This window comes from Bombus affinis, unplaced genomic scaffold, assembly GCF_024516045.1.
Source record: "Bombus affinis isolate iyBomAffi1 unplaced genomic scaffold, iyBomAffi1.2 ctg00000296.1, whole genome shotgun sequence".
NCBI lineage: Eukaryota > Metazoa > Arthropoda > Insecta > Hymenoptera > Apidae > Bombus > Bombus affinis.
This window is the reverse complement of record NW_026108982.1, coordinates 42,935-60,875: the sequence shown is the minus strand read 5'-3', so window position 1 is coordinate 60,875 and position 17,941 is coordinate 42,935. Positions and strand designations below refer to the sequence as shown.

General features: G+C 42.9%; 1 long non-coding RNA gene across 1 annotated transcript in view; it reads right to left on the bottom strand.

Moving 5' to 3' along the window:
- LOC126927897 (uncharacterized) overlaps positions 1–491 on the bottom strand; it is a 61,252-nt gene extending 60,761 nt beyond the window's left edge. The window contains exon 1 of the long non-coding RNA XR_007716022.1: positions 134–491. This is a non-coding gene — a long non-coding RNA (uncharacterized LOC126927897). The remainder of the gene's footprint in view (positions 1–133) is intronic.
- Between the last annotated feature and the right edge of the window lie 17,450 nt (positions 492–17,941).

Sequence of the window (17,941 nt, the reverse complement as noted above, 5' to 3'; positions counted from 1 at the left end):
ATTTGCGATCGTGTCGGATCGGCTGTGAGGTTGGACTAGATTTTTACGAGCGAGTGGAGCGAGCGAGCAACGATTACAATCTCCAAGCTACACATATGCGATATATTACCTTGCATATATTTCCTGTTATTACCTAATTTTGTCTGCGATTTCGGACCTCACGTTGCACTGTACTATGTGAAAATATTGCTATTTATGTAAAACTATTGATAAACTGTAAACTTTCGTCAGTACTCAATTCGATAAAGACTTGCGGCTCCTCGGGCTGGTGCGAATATTTCAATGTCCTTATGTGCCAAACCGTTGGTTTGTGACACACCTTTACGCGTCCCTCGCTCGCTGCGCTCGCTCGAAAACAATAGCCTAACCTAAAACCAATCCCTCTTGCGTTCGTTATTCGATAAGGAGGCGACTTATTTCAAATTTGCGATCGTGTCGGATCGGCTGTGAGGTTGGACTAGATTTTTACGAGCGAGTGGAGCGAGCGAGCAACGATTACAATCTCCATGCTACACATATGCGATATATTACCATGCATATATTTCCTGTTATTACCTAATTTTGTCTGCGATTTCGGATCTCACGTTGCACTGTACTATTTGGAAATATTACTATTTACGTAAAACTATTGATAAACTGTAACCTTTTGTCAGTACGCAGTTCGATAAAGACTTCCGGCTCCTGGGGCTGTTGCGAATATTTCAATGTCCCTATGTGCCCAAATGTTGGTTTGTGACACACCTTAACGCGTCCCTCGCTCGCTGAGCTCGCTCGAAAACTATAGCCTAACCTAAAACCAATCCCTCTTGCGTTCGTTATTCGATAAGGAGGCGACTTATTTCAAATTTGCTAACGTGTCGGATCGGTTGTGAGGTTGGACTAGATTTTTACGAGCGAGCGGTGCGAGCGAGTAACGATTACAATTTCCAATCTATACATATTTCTTATATTGCCTTGCATATATTTACTGTTATTGCCTAATTTTGTGAGCGATTTCGGACCACACGTTGCACTCTACTATGTGGAAATATTACTATTTATGTTAAACTATTGATAAACTGTAAACTTTTGTCAGTACGCAGTTCGATAAATATTTCCGTCTCCTCGGGCTGGTGCGAATATTTCAATGTCCCTATGTGCCAAACCCATGGTTTGTGACACACCTTTACGCGTCCCGCGCTCGCTGCGCTCGCTCGAAAACTATAGCCTAACCTAAAACCAATCCCTCTTGCGTTCGTTATACGTTAAGGAGGCGACATATTTCAAATTTGCTAACGTGTCGGATCGGTTGTGAGGTTGGACTAGATTTTTACGAGCGAGCGGAGCGAGCGAGCATCGAATACAATTTCCAAGCTGTACATATTCCTTATATTGCCTTGCATATATTTCCTGTTATTGCCTAATTTTGTGAGCGATTTCGGACCACACCTTGCACTGTACTATGTGGAAATATTACTATTTATGTAAAACTATTGATAAACGGTAAACTTTTGTCAGTACGCAGTTCGATAAATACTTCCGGCTCCTCGGGCTGGTGCGAATATTTCAATGTCCCTATGTGCCAAACCCATGGTTTGTGACACACCTTTACGCGTCCCGCGCTCGCTGCACTCGCTCGAAAACTATAGCCTAACCTAAAACCAATCCCTCTTGCGTTCGTTATTCGATAAGGAGGCGACTTATTTCAAATTTGCTAACGTGTCGTACCGGTTGTGAGATTGGACTAGATTTTTACGAGCGAGCGGAGCGAGCGAGCAACGATTACAATTTCGAAGCTATACACATACCTTATATTGCCTTGCATGTATTTCCTGTTATTGCCTAATTTTGTGACTGATTTCGGACCACACGTTGCACTGTACTATGTGGAAATATTACTATTTATGTTAAACTATTGATAAACTGAAAACTTTTGTCAGTAGGAAATTCTATAAAGATTTGCGGCTCCTCGGGCTGGTGCGAATATTACAATGTCCCTATGTGCCAAACCGTTGGTTTGTGACACACCTTTACGCGTCCCGCGCTCGCTGCACACGCTCGACTACTATAGCCTAACCTAAAACCAATCCCTGCTGCGTTCGTTATTCGATAAGGAGGCGACTTATTTCAAATTTGCTAACGTGTCGGATCGGTTGTGAGGTTGGACTAGATTTTTACGAGCGAGCGGAGCGAGCGAGCAACGATTACAATTTCCAAGCTATACATATTCCTTATATTGCCTTGCATATATTTCCTGTTATTGCATAATTTTGTGAGCGATTTCGGACCACACGTTGCACTGTACTATGTGGAAATATTACAATTTATGTAAAACTATTGATAAACTGTAAACTTTCGTCAGTACTCAATTCGATAAAGACTTGCGGCTCCTCGGGCTGGTGCGAATATGTCAATGTCCCTATGTGCCATACCGTTGGTTTGTGACACCCCTTTACGCGTCCCTCGCTCGCTGCTCTCGCTCGAGAACTATAGACTAACCTAAAACCAATCCCTCTTGCGTTCGTTATTCGATAAGGGGGCGACTTATTTCAAATTTGCGATCGTGTCGGATCGGCTGTGAGGTTGGACTAGATTTTTACGAGCGAGCGGAGCGAGCGAGCAACGATTATAATTTCGAAGCTATACATATACCTTATATTGCCTTGCATGTATTTCCTGTTATTGCCCAATTTTGTCAGCGATTTCGGACCTCACGTTGCACTGTACTATGTGGAAATATTACTATTTATGTAAAACTATTGATAAACTGTAAACTTTTGTCAGTACGCAGTTCGATAAAGACTACCGGCTCCTCGGGCTGGTGCGAATATTTCAATGTACCTATGTGCCAAACCGTTGGTTTGTGACACACCTTTACGTGTCCCGCGCTCTTTGCGCTCGCTCGAAAACTATAGCCTAACCTAAAACCAAGCACTCTTGCGTTCGTTATTCGATAAGGAGGCGAATTATTTCAAATTTGCGAACGTGTCGGATCGGCTGTGAGGTTGGACTAGATTTTTACGAGCGAGCGGAGCGAGCGAGCAACGATTACAATTTACAAGCTATACATATACCTTATATTGCCTTGCATATATTTCCTGTTATTGCCTAATTCTGTCAGCGATTTCGGACCACACGTTTCACTGTACTATGTGGAAATATTACTATTTATGTAAAACTATTGATAAAATGTAAACTTTTGTTAGTACGCAATTCGATAAAGACTTGCGGCTCCTCGGGCTGGTGCGAATATTTCAATGTCCCTATGTGCCAAACCGTTGGTTTGTGACACACCTTAACGCGTCCCTCGCTCGCTGCGCTCACACGAAAACTATGGCCTAACCTAAAACCAAGCACTCTTGCGTTCGTTATTCGATAAGGAGGCGACTTATTTCAAATTTGCGAACGTGTCGGATCGGTTGTGAGGTTGGACTAGATTTTTACGAGCGAGCGGAGCGAGCTAGCAACGATTACAATTTCCAAGCTATACATATTCCTTATATTGCCTTGCATATATTTCCTGTTATTGCATAATTTTGTGAGCGATTTCGGACCACACGTTGCACTGTACTATGTGGAAATATTACTATTTATGTAAAACTATTGATAAACGGTAAACTTTTGTCAGTACGCAGTTCGATAAATACTTCCGGCTCCTCGGGCTGGTGCGAATATTTCAATGTCCCTATGTGCCAAACCCATGGTTTGTGACACACCTTTACGCGTCCCGCGCTCGCTGCACTCGCTCGAAAACTATAGCCTAACCTAAAACCAATCCCTCTTGCGTTCGTTATTCGATAAGGAGGCGACTTATTTCAAATTTGCTAACGTGTCGGACCGGTTGTGAGATTGGACTAGATTTTTACGAGCGAGCGGAGCGAGCGAGCAACGATTACAATTTCGAAGCTATACATATGCGATATATTACCTTGCATATATTTCCTGTTATTACCTAATTTTGTCTGGGATTTCGGACCTCACGTTGCACTGTACTATGTGAAAATATTGCTATTTATGTAAAACTGTTGATAAACTGTAAACTTTCGTCAGTACTCAATTCGATAAAGACTTGCGGCTCCTCGGGCTGGTGCGAATATTTCAATGTCCTTATGTACCAAACCGTTGGTTTGTGACACACCTTTACGCGACCCTCGCTCGCTGCGCTCGCTCGAAAACTATAGCCTAACCTAAAACGAAGCCCACTTGCGTTCGTTATTCGATAAGGAGGCGACTTCTTTCAAATTTGCGACGTGTCGGATCGGCTGTGAGGTTGGACTAGATTTTTACGAGCGAGTGGAGCGAGCGAGCAACGATTACAATCTCCAAGCTACACATATGCGATATATTACCTTGCATATATTTCCTGTTATTACCTAATTTTGTCTGCGATTTCGGATCTCACGTTGCACTGTACTATTTGGAAATATTACTATTTACGTAAAACTATTGATAAACTGTAACCTTTTTCAGTACGCAGTTCGATAAAGACTTCCGGCTCTTGGGGCTGTTGCGAGTATTTCAATGTCCCTATGTGCCCAAATGTTGGTTTGTGACACACCTTAACGCGTCCCTCGCTCGCTGCGCTCACTCGAAAACTATAGCCTAACCTAAAACCAAGCACCCTTGCGTTCGTTATTCCATAAGGAGGCGACTTATTTCAAATTTGCGAACGTGTCGGATCGGTTGTGAGGTTGGACTAGATTTATACGAGCGAGCGGAGCGAGCGAGCAACGCTTACATTCACCAAGCTATACATATGCGATATATGACCTTGCATATATTTCCTGTTATTACCTAATTTTGTCAGCGATTTCGGACCTCACGTTGCACTGTACTATGTGGAAATATTACTATTTATGTAAAACTATTGATAAACTGTATACTTTCGTCAGTACTCAATTCGATAAAGACTTGCGGCTCCTTGGGCTGGTGCGAATATTTCAAAGTCCCTATGTGCCAAACCGTTGGTTTGTGACACACCTTTACGCGTCCCTTGCTCGCTGCGCGCGCTCGAAAACTATAGCCTAGCGTAAAACCAATCCTCCTTGCGTTCGTTATTCGATAAGGAGGCGACTTATTTTAAATTTTCGAACGTGTCGGATCGGTTGTGAGGTTGGACTAGATTTTTACGAGCGAGCGGTGCGAGCGAGCAACGCTTACAATTTCCAAGCTATACATATGCGATATATTACCTTGCATATATTTCCTGTTATTACCTAATTCTGTCAGCGATTTCGGACCACACGTTTCACTGTACTATTTGGAAATATTACTATTTATGTAAAACTATTGATAAACTGTAACGTTTTGTCTGTACGCAGTTCGATAAAGACTACCGGCTCCTGGGGCTGTTGCGAATATTTCAATGTCCCTATGTGCCCAAATGTTGGTTTGTGACACACCTTTACGCGTCCCGTGCTCGCTGCTCTCGCTCGAAAACTATAGCCTAACCTAAAACCAAGCACTCTTGCGTTCGTTATTCGACAAGGAGGCGACTTATTTCAAATTTGCGAACGTGTCGGATCGGTTGTGAGGTTGGACTAGATTTTTACGAGCGAGCGGAGCGAGCGAGCAACGATTACAATTTCGAAGCTATACATATGCGATATATTACCTTGCATATATTTCCTGTTATTACCTAATTTTGTCTGCGATTTCGGACCTCACGTTGCACTGTACTATGTGAAAATATTGCTATTTATGTAAAACTATTGATAAACTGTAAACTTTCGTCAGTACTCAATTCGATAAAGACTTGCGGCTCCTCGGGCTGGTGCGAATATTTCAATGTCCTTATGTACCAAACCGTTGGTTTGTGACACACCTTTACGCGTCCCTCGCTCGCTGCGCTCGCTCGAAAACTATAGCCTAACCTAAAACGAAGCCCACTTGCGTTCGTTATTCGATAAGGAGGCGACTTCTTTCAAATTTGCGATCGTGTCGGATCGGCTGTGAGGTTGGACTAGATTTTTACGAGCGAGCGGAGCGAGCGAGCGGAGCGAGCGTGCAACGCTTACAATCTCCAAGCTATACATATGCGATATATTACCTTGCATATATTTCCTGTTATTACCTAATTTTGTCTCCGATTTCGGACCTCACGTTGCACTGTACTATGTGGAAATATTACTATTTATGTAAAACTATTGATAAACTGTAAACTTTTGTCATTACGCAGTTCGATAAAGTCTTCCGGCTCCTCGGGCTGGTGCGAATATTTCAATGTCCCTATGTGCCAAACCGTTGGTTTGTGACACACCTTTACGCGTCCCGCGCTCGCTGCGCTCGCTCGAAAACTATAGCCTAACCTAAAACCAAGCACTCTTGCGTTCGTTATTCGATAAGGAGGCGACTTATTTCAAATTTGCTAACGTGTCGGATCGGTTGTGAGGTTGGACTTGATTTTTACGAGCGAGAGGAGCGAGCGAGCAACGATTACAATTTCCACGCTATACATATACCTTATATTGCCTTGCATGTATTTCCTGTTATTGCCTAATTTTGTCAGCGATTTCGGACCTCTCGTTGCGCTGTACTATGTGGAGATATTACTATTTATGTTAAACTATTGATAAACTGTAAACTTTTGTCTGTACGCAGTTCGATAAAGTCTTCCGGCTCCTCGGGCTGATGCGAATATTTCCATGTCCCTATGTGCCCAACCGTTGCTTTGTGACACACCTTTACGCGTCCCTCGCTCGCTGCGCTCGCTCGAAAACTATAGCCTAACCTAAAACCATCCATCTTGCGCAAGTTATTCGATAAGGAGGCGACTTATTTCAAATTTGCTAACGTGTCGGATAGGTTGTGAGGTTGGACTAGATTTTTACGAGCGAGCGGTGCGAGCGAGCAACGCTTACAATTTCCAAGCTAAACATATGCGATATATTATCTTGCATATATTTCCCGTTATTACATAATTTTGTCTGCGATTTCGGACCTCACGTTTCACTGTACTATGTGGAAATATCACTATTTATGTAAAACTATTGATAAACTGTAAACTTTTGTCAGTACGCAGTTCGATAAAGTCTGCCGGCTCCTCAGGCTGGTGCGAATATTTCAATGTCCCTATGTGCCAAACCGTTGGTTTGTGACACACCTTAACGCGTCCATCGCTCGCTGAGCTCGCTCGAAAACTATACCCTAACCTAAAACCAAGCACTCTTGCGTTCGTTATTCGATAAGGAGGCGACTTATTTCAAATTTGCGAACGTGTCGGATCGGTTGTGAGGTAGGACTAGATTTTTACGAGCGAGCGGAGCGAGCGAGCAACGCTTACAATCTCCAAGCTATACATATGCGATATATTACCTTGCATATATTTCCTGTTATAACCTAATTTTGTCTGCGATTACGGACCTCACGTTGCACTGTACTATGTGGAAATATTGCTATTTATGTAAAACTATTGATAAACTGTAAACTTTTGTCAGTACGCAATTCGATAAAGACTTCCGGCTCCTCGGGCTGCTGCGAATATTTCAATGTCCCAATGTGCCAAACCGTTGGTTTGTGACACACCTTAACGCGTCCCTCGCTCGCTGAGCTCGCTCGAAAACTATAGCCTAGCCTAAAACCAATACCCCTTGCGTTCGTTATTCGATAAGGAGGCGACTTATTTTAAATTTTCGAACGTGTCGGATCGGTTGTGGTGTTGGACTAGATTTTTACGAGCGAGCGGAGCGAGCGAGCAACGATTACAATTTCCAAGCTAAACATATGCGATATATTACCTTGCATATATTTCCTGTTATTACCTAATTCTGTCAGCGATTTCGGACCACACGTTTCACTGTACTATTTGGAAATATTACCATTTATGTAAAACTATTGATAAACTGTAACCTTTTGTCAGTACGCAGTTCGATAAAGACTTCCGGCTCCTGGGGCTGTTGCGAATATTTCAATGTCCCTATGTGCCCAAATGTTGGTTTGTGACACACCTTTACGCGTCCCGCGCTCGCTGCGCTCGCTCGAAAACTATAGCCTAACCTAAAACCAAGCACTCTTGCGTTCGTTATTCGATAAGGAGGCGACTTATTTCAAATTTTCGAACGTATCGGATCGGTTGTGAGGATGGACTAGATTTTTACGAGCGAGCGGTACGAGCGAGCAACGATTACAATTTCCACGCAATACATATACCTTATATTGCCATGCATGTATTTCCTGTTATTGCCTAATTTTGTCAGCGACATCGGACCTCCCGTTGCGCTGTACTATGTGGAAATATTACTATTTATGTTAAACTATTGATAAACTGTAAACTTTTGTCAGTACGCAGTTCGATAAAGAATACCGGCTCCTCGGGCTGGTGCGAATATTTCAATGTCCCTATGTGCCAAACCGTTGGTATGTGACACACCTTTACGCGTCCCTCGCTCGCTCCGCTCGCTCGAAAACTATAGCCTATCCTAAAACAAATACCCCTTGCGTTCGTTATTCGATAAGGAGGCGTCTTATTTCAAATTTGCGAACGTGTCGGATCGGTTCTGAGGTTGGACTAGATTTTTACGAGCGAGCAATGCGAGCGAGCAGCGATTACACTCTATGCATATACCTTATATTGCCATGCATGTATTTCCTGTTATTGCCTAATTTTGTCAGCGATTTCGGACCTCTCGTTGCGCTGTACTATGTGGAGATATTACTATTTATGTTAAACTATTGATAAACTGTAAACTTTTGTCTGTACGCAGTTCGATAAAGTCTTCCGGCTCCTCGGGCTGATGCGAATATTTCCATGTCCCTATGTGCCCAACCGTTGCTTTGTGACACACCTTTACGCCTCCCTCGCTCGCTGCGCTCGCTCGAATACTATAGCCTAACCTAAAACCATGCATCTTGAGTTCGTTATTCGATAAGGCGGCGACTTATTACAAATTTGCTAACGTGTCGGATCGGTTGTGAGGATGGACTAGATTTTTACGAGCGAGCGGTACGAGCGAGCAACGATTACAATTTCCACGCAATACATATACCTTATATTGCCATGCATGTATTTCCTGTTATTGCCTAATTTTGTCAGCGATTTCGGACCACACGTTGCACTGTACTATGTGGAAATATTACTATTTATTTTAAACTATTGATAAACTGTAAACTTTTGTCAGTACGCAGTTCGCTAAAGACATCCGGCTCCTCGGTCTGGTGCGAATATTTCAATGTCCCCATGTGCCAAACCGTTGGTTTGTGACACACCTTTACGCGTCCCTCGCTCGCTGCGCTCGCTTGAAAACTACAGCCTAACCTTAAACAAATACCCCTTGCGTTCGTTATTCGATAAGGAGGCGTCTTATTTCAAATTTGCGAACGTGTCGGATCGGTTCTGAGGTTGGACTAGATTTTTACGAGCGAGCGGTACGAGCGAGCAACGATTACAATTTCCACGCAATACATATACCTTATATTGCCATGCATGTATTTCCTGTTATTGCCTAATTTTGTCAGCGATTTCGGACCTCCCGTTGCGCTGTACTATGTGGAAATATTACTATTTATGTTAAACTATTGATAAACTGTAAACTTTTGTCAGTACGCAGTTCGATAAATACTTGCGGCTCCTCGGTCTGGTGCGAATATTTCAATGTCCCTATGTGCCGAACCGTTGCTTTGTGACACACCTTTACGCGTCCCTCGCTCGCTGCGCTCGCTAGAAAACTACAGCCTAACCTAAAACCAATCCCTCTTGCGTTCGTTATTCGATAAGGAGGCGCCTTATTTCAAATTTGCGATCGTGTCTGATCGGTTGTGAGGTTGGACTAGATTTTTACGAGCGAGCGGAGCGAGCGAGCAACGATTACAATTTCCACGCTATACATATACCTTATATTGCCTTGCATATATTTCCTGTTATTACCTAATTTTATCTGCGATTTCGGACATCACGTTGCACTGTACTATGTGGAAACATTACTATTAATGTATAACTATTGATAAACTGTAAACTTTTGTCAGTACGCAGTTCCATAAAGACTTGCGGCTCCTCGGGCTGGTGCGAATATTTCAATGACCCTATGTGCCAAACCGTTGGTTTGTGACACACCTTTACGCGTCCCTCGCTCGCTGCGCTCGCTCGAAAACTATAGCCTAACCTAAAACCATCCATCTTGCGTTCGTTATTCGATAAGGAGGCGACATATTTCGAATCTGCTCACGTGTCGGATCGGTTGTGAGGTTGGACTACATTTTTACGAGCGAGCGGTACGAGCGAGCAACGATTACAATTTCCACGCTATACATATACCTTATATTGCCTTGCATGTATTTCCTGTTACTACTTAATTTTGTCAGCGATTTCGGACCTCACGTTGCACAGTTCTATGTGAAAATATTACTATTTATGTAAAACTATTGATAAACTGTAAACTTTTGTCAGTACGAAATTCGATAAAGATTTGCGGCTCCTCGGTCTGTTGCGAATATTTCAATGTCCCTATGTGCCAAACCGTTGGTTTGTGACACACCCTTACCCGTCCCTCGCTCGCTACGCTCGGTCGAAAACTATAGCCTAACCTAAAACCATCCATCTTGCGCTCGTTATTCGATAAGGAGGCGACTTATTTCATATTTGCTAACGTGTCGGATCGGTTGTGAGGTTGGACTAGATTTTTACGAGCGAGCGGTGCGAGCGAGCAACGCTTACAATTTCCAAGCTATACATATGCGATATATTACCTTGCATATATTCCCTGTTATTACCTAATTTTGTCTGCGATTTCGGACCTCACGTTGCTCTGTACTATGTGGAAATATTACTATTTATGTAAAACTATTGATAAACTGTAAACTTTTGTCAGTACGCAACTCGATAAAGACTTGCGGCTCCTCGGTCTGGTGCGAATATTTCAATGTCCCTATGTGCCGAACCGTTGGTCTGTGACACACCTTTACGCGTCCCTCGCTCGCTCCGCTCGCTCGAAGACTATAGCCTAACCTTAAACAAATACCCCTTGCGTTCGTTATTCGATAAGGAGGCGTCTTATTTCAAATTTGCGAACGTGTCGGATCGGTTCTGAGGTTGGACTAGATTTTTACGAGCGAGCAATGCGAGCGAGCAGCGCTTACAATTTCCAAGCTAAATATATGCGATATATTACCTTGCATATATTTCCTGTTATTACCTAATTTTATCTGCGATTTCGGACCTCACGTTGCACTGTACTAGGTGCAAATATTACTATTTATGTAAAACTATTGATAAACATTAAACTTTTGTCAGTACGCAGTTCGATAAAGATTTGCGGCTCCTCGGGCTGGTGCGAATATTTCAATGTCCCTATGTGCCAAACCGTTGCTTTGTGACACACCTTTACGCGTCCCTCGCTCGGTGCGCTCGCTCGAAAACTATAGCCTAACCTAAAACAAATACCCCTTGCGTTCGTTATTCGATAAGGAGGCGACATATTTTAAATTTTCGTACGTGTCGGATCGGTTGTGAGGTTGGACTATATTTTTACGAGCGAGCGGAGCGATTGAGCAACGATTACAATTTCCAAGCTATACATATTCCTTATATTGCCTTGCATATATTTCCAGTTATTGCCTAATTTTGTCAGCGATTTCGGACCACACGTTTCACTGTACTATGTGGAAATATTACTATTTATGTAAAACAATTGATAAACTGTAAACTTTTGTCAGTACGCAACTCGATAAAGACTTGCGGCTCCTCGGTCTGGTGCGAATATTTCAATGTCCCTATGTGCCGAACCGTTGGTTTGTGACACACCTTTACGCGTCCCTCGCTCGCTGCGCTCGCTCGAAAACTACAGCCTAACCTAAAACCAATCCCTCTTGCGTTCGTTATTCGATAAGGAGGCGTCTTATTTCAAATTTGCGATCGTGTCTGATCGGCTATGAGGTTGCACTAGATTTTTACGAGCGAACGGAGCGAGCGAGCAACGATTACAATTTCCACGCTATACATATACCTTATATTGCCTTGCATATATTTCCTGTTATTACCTAATTTTGTCTGCGATTTCGGACATCACGTTGCACTGTACTATGTGGAAATATTACTATTTATGTAAAACTATTGATAAACTGTGAACTTTTGTCAGTACGCAACTCGATAAAGATTTGCGGCTCCTCGGGCTGGTGCGAATATTTCAATGTCCCAATGTGCCAAACCGTTGGTTTGTGACACACCTTTACGCGTCCCGCGCTCGCTGCGCTCGGTCGAAAACTATAGCCTAACCTAAAACCATCCCTCTTGCGCTCGTTATTCGATAAGGAGGCGACTTATTTCAAATTTGCTAACGTGTCGGATCGGTTGTGAGGTTGGACTAGATTTTTACGAGCGAGCGGTGCGAGCGATCAACGCTTACAATTTCCAAGCTATACATATGCGATATATTACCTTGCATATATTTCCTGTTATTACCTAATTTTGTCTGCGATTTCGGACCTCACGTTGCACTGTACTATGTGGAAATATTACTATTTATGTAAAACTATTGATAAACTGTAAACTTTTGTCAGTACGCAGTTCGATAAAGACTTCCGGCTCCTCGGTCTGGTGCGAATATTTCAATGTCCCTATGTGCCGAACCGTTGGTTTGTGACACACCTTTACGCGTCCCTCGCTCGCTGCGCTCGCTCGAAAACTACAGTCTAACCTAAAACCATCCCTCTTGCGTTCGTTATTGGATAAGGAGGCGACTTATTTCAAATTTGCTAATGTGTCGGATCGGTTGTGAGGAAGGACTAGATTTTTACGAGCGAGCGGTGCGAGCGAGCAACGCTTACAATTTCCAAGCTATACATATGCGATATGTTACCTTGCATATATTTCCCATTTTTACCTAATTTTGTCAGCGATTTCGGACCTCACGTTGCACTGTACTATGAGGAAATATTACTATTTATGTAAAACTATTGATAAACTGTAAACTTTTGTCATTACGCAGTTCGATAAAGACTTCCGGCTCCTCGGGCTGGTGCGAATATTTCACTGTCCCTATGTGCCCAACCGTTGGTTTGTGACACACTTTTAGGCGTCCCGCGCTCGCTGCGCTCGCTCGAAAACTATAGCCTAACCTAAACCCATCCCTCTTGCGTTCGTTATTCGATAAGGAGGCGACTTATTTCAAATTTGCTAACGTGTCGGATCGGTTGTGAGGTTGGACTAGATTTTTACGAGCGAGTGGTGCGAGCGATCAACGCTTACAATTTCCAAGCTATACATATGCGATATATTACCTTGCATATATTTCCCGTTATTACCTAATTTTGTCTGCGATTTCGGACCTCACGTTGCACTGTACTATGTGGAAATATTACTATTTGTGTAAAACTATTGTTAAACTGTAAACTTTTGTCAGTACGAAATTCGATAAAGATTTGCGGCTCCTCGGTCTGGTGCGAATATTTCAATGTCCCTATGATCCAAACCGTTGGTTTGTGACACACCTTTACGCGTCCCTCGCTCGCTGCGCTCGGTCGAAAACTATAGCCTAACCTAAAACCATCCCTCTTGCGCTCGTTATTCGATAAGGAGGCGACTTATTTCAAATTTGCTAACGTGTCGGATCGGTTGTGAGTTTGGACTAGATTTTTACGAGCGAGAGGTACGAGCGAGCAACGATTACAATTTCCACGCTATACATATACTTTATATTGCCTTGCATGTGTTTCCTGTTATTGCCTAATTTTGTCAGCGATTTTGGACGTCACGCTGCACTGTACTATATGGAAATATTATTATATATGAAAAACTACTGATAAACTGTAAACTTTTGTCAGTACGAAATTCGATAAAGATTTGCGGCTCCTCGGGCTGGTGCGAATATTTCAATGTCCCTATGTGCCAAACCGTTGGTTTGTGACACACCATTACGCGTCCCGCGCTCGCTGCGCTCGCTCGAAAAAATAGCCTAAGCTAAAACCAAGCCCTCTTGCGTTCGTTATTCGATAAGGAGGCGACTTATTTCAAATTTGCGAACGTGACGGATCGGTTGTGAGGATGGAGTAGATTTTTACGAGCGAGCTGTGCGAGCGAGCAACGCTTACAATTTCCAAGCTACACATATGCGATATATTACCTTGCATATATTTCCTGTTATTAACTAATTTTGTCTGCGATTTCGGACCTCACGTTGCACTGTACTATGTGGAAATATTACTATTTATGTAAAACTATTGATAAACTGTAAACTTTTGTCAGTACGCAGTTCGATAAAGACTTCAGGTTCCTCGGGCTGTTACGAATATTTTAATTACCCTATGTGCCAAACAGTTGGTTTGTGACACACCTTTACGCGTCCCGCGGTCGCTGCGCTCGCTCGAAAAAATAGCCTAAGCTAAAACCAAGCGCTCTTGCGTTCGTTATTCGATAAGGAGCTGACTTATTTCGAATTTGCTCACGTGTTGGACCGGTTGTGAGGTTGGACTAGATTTTTATGAATGCGCGGTACGAGCGAGCAACGATTTCAATTTCCACGCTATACTTATACCTTATGTTGCCTTGCATGTATTTCCTGTTATTGCCTAATTTTGTCAGCGATTTCGGACCACACGTGGCGCTGTACTATGTGGAAATATTACTATTTATTTTAAACTATTGATAAACTGTAAACTTTTGTCAGTACGAAATTCGATAAAGATTTGCGGCTCCTCGGTCTGGTGCGAATATTTCAATGTCCCTATGTGCCAAACCGTTGATTTGTGACACACCTTTACGCGTCCCTCGCTCGCTGCGCTCGGTCGAAAACTATAGCCTAACCTAAAACCATCCCTCTTGCGCTCGTTATTCGATAAGGAGGCGACTTATTTCAAATTTGCTAACGTGTCGGATCGGTTGTGAGGTTGGACTAGATTTTTACGAGCGAGCGGTGCGAGCGATCAACGCTTACAATTTCCAAGCTATACATATGCGATATATTACCTTGCATATATTTCCTGTTATTACCTAATTTTGTCTGCGATTTCGGACCTCACGTTGCACTGTACTATGTGGAAATATTACTATTTATGTAAAACTATTGATAAACTGTAAACCTTTGTCAGTACGCAGTTCGATAAAGACTTCCAGCTCCTCGGTCTGGTGCGAATATTTCAATGTCACTATGTGCCGAACCGTTGGTTTGTGACACACCTTTACGCGTCCCTCGCTCGCTGCGCTCGCTCGAAAACTACAGCCTAACCTAAAACCATCCCTCTTGCGTTCGTTATTCGATAAGGAGGCGACTTATTTCGAATTTGCTCACGTGTTGGATCGGTTGTGAGGAAGGACTAGATTTTTACGAGCGAGCGGTGCGAGCGAGCAACGCTTACAATTTCCAAGCTATACATATGCGATATATTACCTTGCATATATTTCCCATTTTTACCTAATTTTGTCAGCGATTTCGGACCTCACGTTGCACTGTACTATGTGGAAATATTACTATTTATGTAAAACTATAGATAAACTGTAAACTTTTGCCAGTACGCAGTTCGATAAAGACTTCCGGCTCCTCGGGCTGTTGCGAATATTTCAATGACCCTCTGTTCCAAACCGTTGGTTTGTGACACACCTTTACGCGTCCCTCGCTCGCTGCGCTCACTCGAAAACTATAGCCTATCCTAAAACCATCACTCTTGCATTCGTTATTCGATAAGGATGCGACTTATTTCGAGTTTGCTCACGTGTTGGATCGTTTGTGAGGTTGGACTAGATTTTTACGAACGCGCGATACGAGCGAGCAACGATTTCAATTTCCACGCTATACATATACCTTATATTGCCTTGCATATATTTCCTGTTATTACCTAATTTTGTCTGCGATTTCGGACCTCACGTTGCACTGTACTATGTGGAAATATTACTATTTATGTAAAACTATTGATAAACTGTAAACATTTGTCAGTACGCAATTCCATAAAAACTTGCGACTCCTCGGGCTGGTGCGAATATTTCAATGTCCCTATGTGCCAAACCGTTGGTTTGTGACACACCTTTACGCGTCCCTCGCTCGCTGCGCTCGCTCGAAAACTATAGCCTAACCTAAAACCACCCCTCTAGCGTTCGTTGTTCGATAGGGAGGCGACTTATTTCAAATTTGCTAACGTGTCGGATCGGTTGTGAGGTTGGACTAGATTTTTACGAGAGAGCGGTACGAGCGAACAGCGATTACAATTTCCACTCTATACATATACCTTATATTGCCTTGCATGTATTTCCTGTTATTGCCTAATTTTGTCAGCGATTTCGGACCTCACGTTGCACTGTACTATGTGGAAATATTACTATTTATGTAAAACTATTGATAAACTGTAAACTTTTGCCAGTACGCAGTTCGATAAAGACTTCCGGCTCCTCGGGCTGTTGCGAATATTTCAATGACCCTATGTTCCAAACCGTTGGTTTGTGACACACCTTTACGCGTCCCTCGCTCGCTGCGCTCACTCGAAAACTATAGCCTAACCTAAAACCATCACTCTTGCATTCGTTATTCGATAAGGATGCGACTTATTTCGAGTTTGCTCACGTGTTGGATCGTTTGTGAGGTTGGACTAGATTTTTACGAGCGAGTGGTGCGAGCGATCAACGCTTACAATTTCCAAGCTATACATATGCGATATATTACCTTGCATATATTTCCCGTTATTACCTAATTTTGTCTGCGATTTCGGACCTCACGTTGCACTGTACTATGTGGAAATATTACTATTTATGTAAAACTATTGATAAACTGTAAACTTTTGTCAGTACGAAATTCGATAAAGATTTCCGGCTCCTCGGTCTGGTGCGAATATTTCAATGTCCCTATGTGCCAAACCGTTGGTTTGTGACACACCTTTACGCGTCCCTCGCTCGCTGCGCTCGGTCGAAAACTATAGCCTAACCTAAAACCATCCCTCTTGCGCTCGTTATTCAATAAGGAGGCGACTTATTTCAAATTTGCTAACGTGTCGGATCGGTTGTGAGGTTGGACTAGATTTTTACGAACGCGCGGTACGAGCGAGCAACGATTTCAATTTCCTCGCTATACATATACCTTATGTTGCCTTGCATGTATTTCCTGTTATTGCCTAATTTTGTCAGCGATTTCGGACCACACGTTGCACTGTACTATGTGGAAATATTACTACTTATTTTAAACTATTGATAAACTGTAATCTTTTGTCAGTACGCAGTTCGATAAAGACTTCCGGCTCCTCGGGGTGGTGCTAATATTTCAACGTCCCTATGTGCCAAACCGTTGGTTTGTGACACACCTTTACGCCTCCCTCGCTCGCTGCGCTCGCTCGAAAACTATAGCCTAACCTAAAACCAATCCCTCTTGCGTTCGTTATTCGATAAGGAGGCGTCTTATTTCAAATTTGCGATCGTGTCTGATCGGTTGTGAGGTTGGACTAGATTTTTGCGAGCGAGCGGAACGAGTGAGCAACGATTACAATTTCCTCGCTATACATATACCTTATATTGCCTTGCATATTTTTCCTGTAGTTACCTAATTTTGTCTGCGATTTCGGACATCTCGTTGCACTGTACTATGTGGAAATATTACTAATAATGTAAAACTATTGATAAACAGTAAACTTTTGTCAGTACGCAGTTCGATAAAGACTTCCGGCTCCTCCGGCTGTTGCGAATATTTCAATGTCCCTATGTGCCAAACCGTTGGTTTGTGACACACCTTTACGCGTTCCGCGCTCGCTGCGCTCGCTCGAAAACTATAGCCTAACCTAATAACAAGCCCTCTTGCGTTCGTTGTTCGATAGGGAGGCGACTTATTTCAAATTTGCTAACGTGTCGGATCGGTTGTGAGGTTGGACTAGATTTTTACGAGCGAGCGGAGCGAGCGAGAAAGGATTACAATTTCCACGCTATACATATACCTTATATTGCCTTGCATGTATTTCCTGTTATTGCCTAATTTTGTCAGCGATTTCGTACCTCACGTTGCACTGTTCTATGTGGAAATATTACTATTTATGTAAAACTATTGATAAACTGTAAACTTTTGTC